We start from the raw sequence: 9,103 nt of genomic DNA on the forward strand, positions 1-9,103 counted from the left end.
CTCTGTCTGTGGCTCAGTCTCTTCATTTAATCCAGTGGAGATAAGAATATTACCTAACTGATTGATTTGTCATGAGAATTGAAGTTAGTGCGTGGGGGTGAAGTACTCATCACAGTGGCCATTGGAACATGGTCTCAATAAATATTATCATGATTTTTGTTTTTTAAATATATTAATAGAAACAAGTATTTTTGAACAGAAATTATTTAAAATAATCAAAACATTTTACAGTTTAAATAGTTGTATTTTTTCATCTAACTATTGCCTTTTTCCTTTCTTTCTGATTTTATTATGATTAATCTATACGCTAAACTAAAATTAACATTTTTTAATCTTTGTAATTTAAAAGTTAATTATCCAGTTTGTGACCAAGGCTGTTCCATCTTTGTTTCTTCCTACCGACTATTCATCTGCTGCTTGTCAGTATTACCTCCACCAGAGGGCAGACAAAAGAAAGATGAAACTGGGGGGAACAAAGCTGGTATCTTGTTGGCTTCCAGAGCAGCTTTGGCAGTGTCACCAGAAAACTTTAAAGGGCACTAACGTTCTAAGATTCCCTGAGACAGTCCTCTTCGTTTGAAATAGGGTTAGAGAAAACACAGCACAAGAGTTGGCAAGCATCAATTCAGGTAGCTATCCATTTAGTTAAATATCTGAGTTCCCACCACCCCTGCAATCACCACACTGTTGGGACTAAATGGTAATGGGAAAAAATACAATAAAGAGTAAATAAATAAATAAATAAACAAACAGCTGAGTTCCAAACACATGCCAGGCACATTCCAGGCTCTAAGGGTTCAGCAGCAAACAGAACAAACAAAAGTTCCCGTTGTCATGGAGCTTTATTCTATATCTGTCTAGGAGAAAGATAACAAAGCACATAAATAAATGACAATTTCAAGTACAGATAGGTACTGTCCAGGAAAAAAAATACTGCAAGAAATTAGAGGGTGACAAGGAAGGCTACTTTAAAATAACTTAACCTAAGTAAAGACCTGAATGAAATGACTGAGTGAGGTGTGCGGATAATGGGGTGGGGGCAGGGGGGGTGGGCAGGGAAGAGCAGTCCCAGAAGAAGCAACAGCACCTGCCAAGGCCACGAATCAGAGACCAGCCTGGCGTGCTGCTTAATCAACAGCAGACAGGACAGTGAGGCTGGAGGGAAGTGAGCAAAGCAGAAGCCATTAGGGAGGTGAGCAGCGACCCAGCCATGTGATCACGTAGGCCTCCTGACCATAGCAAAAACTTCACATTTTATCTAACAGTATTGGGTTCAGATGACTAAGAGGTATAATCTGATTTGCTTTACATCTTTTGAAGTTCATGCTGGCTGCTGGGAGATAGAGATTGGAAGTTGAAAAACTGGTTAGCTACTACAATAATTCAGGCCAGGAAAGCTGGTGGTTTGACACAGAGGAGGGGCAATGGAGGTGATAAGAAAGAGTCATATTTGGAATAATTTTTAAGTTAGAGTCCATAATACCTGCCATGGAAGAGCAGATATAGGATGAGTAGAACAGGGGGATTAAGGATAACTCAGGATTTTTAGCATGAACGACTGGGTGGGTGGTGGAGACATTTGCTGAGATGGAAAGAGTAAGAAACCACAGCCAGAGAAGCAGGATGAAAACAAGAGTTACTGGTCCCAGAAGCCAAGGGAAAAAAAATGCTTCAATAAGGAGAGAGTTCTATCTGTCACCCGAGTCAAACATGGCCAAGAGATCTAATTTGGCAAGACTGACATTCCTGGTGACTTGAGAAGAATGGTCTCATGGCACACTAAGGATAAAGTTCCTGCTGGCCAGGGGCAGGGGTGGGGGTGGGGGGTTAGGGGGGGCAGGATGGGGCAGGGCAGGGGTGGTGTTCAGAAGAAGATAGGAGATGAGGAGTAGAGGCAGCCTATGTGAAAATTTGGGGGGGACATCTTTAAAGGTTTATTTTTAACTTTTCATTTTTTTAAAATGTCAAACTTAAAGTTTTAAAGTGCTAAAGTGGTACAGTGAACACTCATACCCTCACCTAGAATGACAAATTGTTAACATTTGCCATATTCGCTCTATCTCTCTCACTCTCTCTATACATAATATTATCATGTATCCATTTGAGAGTATATTGAAGATCCTTTGATACTTTATTCCTAAATAACTTACTGAATATCTTTAAAAAAGGGCATTCATATTCAGGACACTTACTTAACATTGATACAACACCATTTATTCATTATGCAGAATATTTATTATGTAGTACATATTCAAATTTTATGTCCCAATAATATTCTTGAGCAACTGGATTTTCCAATCCAAGATCCAATCCAGGATTACATGTTGCATTTCACGGTCAGGACTCTCAAACTTCCTATAATCTGGAACACTTCCTTTGCCTTTCTCTATCTTTCTGCACAGTAACATATTGGAAGAGTACAAACCAGTTACTTTGTAGAACAATCCTCGATTAAGGTTCCTCTATTGTTTCCTTGTGGTTTGATTTTGGTTATGAATTTTAGAAATACTACAGAAAAGTAATGATGTCTCTAGATCAAGCACATCAAAAGAAGCATGTTTATCCCACCACTGCTGACATTAACTTTGATCGGTTGGTTGAGGTGGTGTCTGCTAGATTTCTCCACTGTGAAGTTCTTTTTCCCTATAGTCATTACAGAGATCAATTCTACAGAGATGATTGGAAATAGTATTACTACCATTTTCCCTATCCAACTTTCTCCATTAATAGCATTTGCCTAGTTTTACCACGATGATAGTCACAAACTGTTGACTTCTATTGTTCCTCCTACATTTTTTAACTGGTGATCTATTTAGCAGAGCTTTCCCCTTTTCCTCACTTTATTTACTTATCATGGCTGTTGATTTCTTATTTTATTCAATGGGTTATAATCAATTATTACCTTTAATTCATTTTGATGCTCAAATTTTCCCAGTATGGCCATTCGAGCTAGTCCTATGTGCTTTTCACATGCCTCTGTCAATTTTTTTCAACACTTCTTTGTGTTTTAGGCTCATCTTATCCTCTCCCTGCCCTAGCTCTGGCTGGAACCAGCCATTTCGATCTGAGCACTAGTTGTGATAAATGCTGCTAGGATGTCGTTATTTCTAGCCCCTTTCATTATACAGAACTAGAAAATCTATGTGTACGTACTTATGAATGTATATACATTTTAATCACAAGTTCATATTAATAAATCTAATCCCAATCCAACACCAAGGAGTTCTTCATTGCCTTCTTCCACTTCTTATTTTTATATCCTTTCTCCCTCAGTTAATACCCAAGATTCCCAAATATTAATAAATTTACTCATTTGCCCAATCCTACAATATAGACAAAATAGTTTCGGAATTGCTATGTCTTATCTTTACCACTATAAGTAATAGATTATTATACAGGGTTCAAGATTTTTTTGGAAGTCATTTTTATCTTTAGATTAAAGGTGTATATATAGTCAAAGTCCTATGTTAGAAACATACTTGGATTCATTTTTTTCTTCTGAGAATTGATATTATACATTAAAATACATTTGGTTCATTTGTTGCTGTTTATATTCAGTTTTGGGGGGTTTCCCCACTCGTGTTAATTTCATTTTTGAACATATGAAACACTGACATGTTTCCAAAACTCAAAACTATACAGAAAGGTATAATCAGAGCCATTCCCTCCATTATCCCTTTTTTTAGTTCCTACCCATCCCCTGTAGGTAACTATTGGGTTGGCCAAAAAGTTCATTTAGTTTTTTTCCATACGATGGCTCTAGTAGTGCTTAATTGTCTTTAACTTCATTCAGAACAATTTTGTTAGGTTGTATTGTGACAGCTGTCATAGTGCACATTTTTTTTGAAAATTTATCAAAAACAATTGGATTTTTATGTATCCATTGTAATATTGAAGATGGTAGACAATAAGTCAACATTTTGGTGTATTAAGCTTTATTATTTTAAGAAAGGTAAAAACGCAACTGAGATGCAAAACGAGATTTGTGCAGCGTATGGAGAAAGTGCTGTGACTGATCAAATGTGTCAAAAGTGGTTTGCGAAGTTTCTTGGTATTACTGACATTGTGGCCAAATAATTCTTTGCTGTGAGACTGTCTTATGCATCGGAAGATGGTTAGCAGCACCTCTGGCCTCTACCCATTGGAAGCCAATAGCGGAAGACAGCTGACATACTCAAAATATCCAAATCAATAAAGTTATTGGTGAAAATGAAAAATTTGTCTTTTATTCTATGGAAAAAACATAATGGATCTTTTGGCCAACTCAATAGTTTCTGGTGATCAGTCCTATATTTATTTTCATTCTATCAAAAAAAATTATGCTTTCCACATGTGGAGCAGAGAAATGGGACAGAATACTGGATCAAGAAAGAATTTTATCTAAGATGAGAGATAGCCCTAGCCAGGTGGCCCAGTTGCTTGGAGCATCATCTCATTAACCAAAAGATTTCGGGTTTGATTCCTGGTCAGGGGATATACCTAGGCTGCAGGCTCAATCCCTGGTCTGGGACATACAGGAGGCAACTGATTGATGTTTCTCTCTCACATCGTTTCTCCCCCTTCCCTTTTTCTCTCTCTCAAATCAAATGAAAAATATCCTTGGGTGAGAATTTAAAAAATAGATGGGAGCCATAACAGAATGTTTGCATAATAATGTAAATGATTCCATAGAAACTGAAATTGAAGCTGTAGGAGGGATGGGATAATTACAGGGAGAAATATCTGTCAAAACATCTTCTGGTTTAATTTGAGGGATATCAAAGGGTTACCAAATTCCAAGATAGATTATCATCCTGTTTGTAATCATCCCAATTAGTTATATCTATGGCTCTAAGAACCCATACTGAAACCGGGCTATTATTTTAGAAGGGTAATTAAACTACCACTAGCTACTACTAATGTCAATAAAAAGAAATTTTGCCATAGCAAGAGGGAGGTTTTGAACTCTAAGCTACACATTTAATCAGGAATAAATAAACAGGCAAGAAGGGAATGGCTGGTGTGAGGATCTGTGTAATAACACAGATGAATAGTAATGATCATGCTGGAAAAATAAACCCACATCTCTAACATGTCTTGGAAAAGTTACAAATATGCTAATAATTTATGCTAATAATTGAGGACCATTCCTCATGCCCTGGCTGTAAGTCAGTGTGGCACAGAGAACATGGACTCCAGGGATGGAGAGGCCTAGCCTTGAACCCCAACTGAGTTACTTAACTACATGACCACCAGCACATCTCAGAGGTGGCTTCCTTACCTAGAGAACTGTATAATGCCTCCTTTGCCAAGTCAATGTGAGATATAAATAGAATAATGTATAGCACTGCCCCGACCCAGATGTTCAATAGACAGATGTTCTTATAATGAATGCAGATTAAACTAGTTAGCAAGCTAAAGAAAATAATCACACAGTGAACTTCAAAACATGTCTGAAAGAAATCAGAGAAATCACGCCATCCCAGGCAGTATTTGGTAAGGGCAGAAAAATGTCTAACTTTTACTTGCAATTCTCAATTTTCAAAATGTCCCAGAGACTATTTATAAAGTGTAAAAATATGTACTGACATACTAAAGTGCCAATGACTTAAAAGAAACAGTTCTAGGGAGATGTCAATTAAATGGTACAAAATTCCAGTTGGGAGATGAGTAAGTTCTGGGAACCTTAGGTACAGCATGGTGACTATGGTTAACAATATGCTATTGCACAATTGAGAGTTACTAAGAGAGTATATCTTAAGTGCCCTCAGCACGCCCCCAAGGTAATTATGTGAGGTAATCAATGTGTTAACCTTATTGTGGTAATCATTCTGCAATATATGTGTATCAAATTATCACATTATACATTTTAAATGTAAACAATGTTATGTGTCAATTATACTTCTGTAAAGCTGAAAAATTAATAAAAGAAGCAATTCTTCAGGTTAACAAAGAGAAATGACTCAGAATAACCTCTTAAATAACACCTATGGCTCACAAAAACATAAATCTAAATATATTACAGCCATATGAACCAATTTTATAATTTTACAAATATGCACACACAAGAGTTAACCATGTTCAGAAAACAATATTTTAAAAGTTTCTATTTCAGTTCCAAATTCATCTACAAACCAAAATACAGCAAAGAAATCTTAAAAATGATCTTTAACCAAATACTGAAACACACAATAAACTTTCAGACCTGTGGACAAAAAGAAAAAGGAGTTCTATAATAAATCTAACTGAAGGTAACCTCGCAGAATGATCTGATCAGAAATTCCTGGCTGGGCAGGTCATGACGGGTAGTTATACCTCAGGGCTGTAATTGCCCAAATAAAAGGTCATCTTCATCTTGAGCAAGCCCTGGCCATTGTTTTTGTGCACCTAGGTTAACACACCTTTGAAATGCCTTTTTCAGACCCCCTCAAGAGTGTACACAACCTTGTTAACTATCCTGCAATCCTGCGATCTTCAACTGGTGTGCCCCAAGAATTTTAAAAACGTACAATACCTGACTATTCGATCAAGGGCACTGACCTCTTTTCCCTTAGATTGTTAAATTTTTTAATGACAATAGCCAACGCAACAATAGCTGTCCAGTGTGAATGAATCAAAATTATACCTATTTTTTGTAAGATCAGCACAAATACATATTTTTTGGTGTGCTGCACAATTTTGATCATTATTTTACGTGTGCCATGAGATGAAAAGGCTGAAAGCCTCTGCTGTAATCCAATCATAGTGATGTCCCTGCCTTGCCTTCTTCCGCAGGTTCGTTCAGAGTGTTCCTTAGTTCCCTCCTTAATTCCAAATGTATAAAAGAAACTGCAAAACTGTAATTCTCCAGAAGCATTTGACATCTTGCTTCCCCACATGTAGTCGATCTGGCTCAAATAAACTCATAAAAATTCTCCACAGCTTTGGACATTCTTATGTGACAGAGCCTAACATCAGTAATAACCCCAAAGCCCCACACTGAAGTCTTAAAATGTGCCTGGGCAGAGACTCAAGGCTTGCAACCGTGTGTATACAGACCTTTGTTTTCCTCCTGACTAGAAGTCACTTCGCTTTCATCTTAAATAAGCAGTGTGTGCTCTATCTCTATTCTACAAGATGTACTTAAAGGTCACCATCTCAGTTTACAACACTAAAATGGGCTGACAACATAGAGATCTAATCAACAATTAAATGTCTTAAGAAAACTTCCCAGTAGGGTGCTAATCCACAAGCTGGCTGTTTTGCCAGTGGCGGAGAGGCAGACAGATGCAGCCACATCCTTTACTAAAAGAGAAAAGGAGTAGAGAAAGGGGAAGAGAGATGCAAAATAACAACGCATTGCTTTTATAAACAAATGAACGTCTGCTTTTAGGCTTTTAGAAAGTCAATCTTCCTTTACCAAATAGCAAAAAATATCAAAGTATAAGCCAATCATTTGTATTTTGCAGCAGAAAAAGGATGTGAGGATTAAAGGAAAACATTTTATTATGTACTGATCTTACAAGTGTTTGAAATCCACTAATTTCACCCAACCACTCCCAAAATGCTGGGGAATCATATCGTTTCCAAAGTAAATTTAACACGAAACCACTGGGCTCATTTTTAGTGCTCGGAGAACTTTTCTGAGCTTTCACAGCGCTCTCCACCCAATAACCCTTCTGGGCAATCCCGGATAACCGCTATTTTCAGAACGATCTCTCGCTCTGCCCTAGGAAGGTAGGGTCCCGGGCGTCGAGAGAAACCTGGGGGTCACGAAGCTAGGAATACGGACGGCCCCCTCGCTGGAACAGAGCGCGACTAAGGCACGCCCGTCCTGTCCCTCCCCGGCAGGGTCTACCGCTCAGAGCCCCGGGTCTCTGATTCAGGAGGAAGCCAGCTGGCCCCGAGCCGCTCCCCGGGCCGGCCGGGTTCCGGTGGACGGCCCTGCGACGCCTCACGCCCCCTGCGGGAAGCCGGCGATCCCCTTGCGGGGCGCACAGAGGAGCCACAGCTCGCTCAATTGCTGCCTACCTAGAGTGAGCTCCAACCCGTCGACCTGGCGCTGCCCGAGTCCGGCGCTGCCCGAGTCCGCTGGGCACTCAGCAGCCCCACGCGTGCGGAGCTGGCGTGCAGAGCGCAGAGCACCGCTGAGACCAGCGCCGCGGAGATCCACTGGCCACACCCAGGCCAGCGCCACTCGGCTGCCAACTCCGCCGCGTGAGCGCGGGGGCCGGGGCGGGGACGTGGCTCGAAGCGCGAGGCGCAAGGCACGAGGCGCGCGGAATCGGCGCGAGCGCGCTGCTGGCGCGAGCAACCCCTGGAGCGCGCCCGGGGCCTGGGTGGGGGGCGAAGGGAGGGGACGCAGAGCACAGCTTCTGCTTCCTATTTTTTGTCTCGTTTCCTGCCAGAAGAAGAAAAACATTAATTCCCTGGCAGTTTCGTTTTCTTGTCGGCGTGGCGCCTGGACGCCAGCGCACACTTTTGAGTAGGGCCCAAGTGGTGTGGCGGGTTTCCTTCCTGGTACTGCATAAGCCTCAGTTGGCCCGTGGACAGGACAGGGGGGCTGGCTCAGAAGACCCCAAGGTCTCATTTAGATTTAACATTATGAAATTGTAAATGTAAGAAAGTAAACTGAAGTCCAGAGTCACACAAAATTGCATTGCAGTCCGCGGTCTACCATCGCTATTTGTGCGACTGGACCGTGGTCAGGACCTCGATTTCCTTGTTGAAAAATAGGGGACATGGTATCTGCCTTATACAGGTGCTAAAATATTTAATGAGATAACGTTTACACAGAGCCTTCCTCTAAATAAATGATCAATACTTGGAAGTTATTCTTCACTACTGTCAGGGATGAAAACAGGCCTTCCAGATAACCCTGTCACGTCGCTCTTCTCTGGCTTAAACATCCTAGGCTTCTCAACCGGCTTGATTTTCTCCACATTTTTCTTGGTGTTTGATGTTTAAGATGTCATAAAGTGAATGCATCTACCCAATTTACTTGCTCTGAAGTCAGTACCCGCCGAGGGAACAGTTTTCCTTTCTCCACCCCCATCTTTCTTTTGAGTTAATTTCAGTTTTGACAGACTGTTGCTATAGCATTCCTTCTCTGACGTCAAACAATTTAAAGAAATAGCCCTGGGTA

At 40.4% G+C, this 9,103-nt stretch overlaps 1 protein-coding gene across 1 annotated transcript in view; it reads right to left on the minus strand.

Moving 5' to 3' along the window:
* Positions 1 to 8,263, minus strand: part of GNB4 (G protein subunit beta 4) — a 47,465-nt gene extending 39,202 nt beyond the window's left edge. Inside the window, exon 1 of the mRNA XM_045851527.1 lies at positions 7,990 to 8,263. The gene's annotated coding sequence lies outside the window, so the exon portion shown is untranslated. The remainder of the gene's footprint in view (positions 1 to 7,989) is intronic.
* Positions 8,264 to 9,103: the final 840 nt, after the last annotated feature.

The sequence above is a fragment of the Phyllostomus hastatus genome, unplaced genomic scaffold (genome assembly GCF_019186645.2).
Source record: "Phyllostomus hastatus isolate PE091 unplaced genomic scaffold, TTU_PhHast_1.1 phas_contig_86, whole genome shotgun sequence".
Classification (NCBI taxonomy): domain Eukaryota; kingdom Metazoa; phylum Chordata; class Mammalia; order Chiroptera; family Phyllostomidae; genus Phyllostomus; species Phyllostomus hastatus.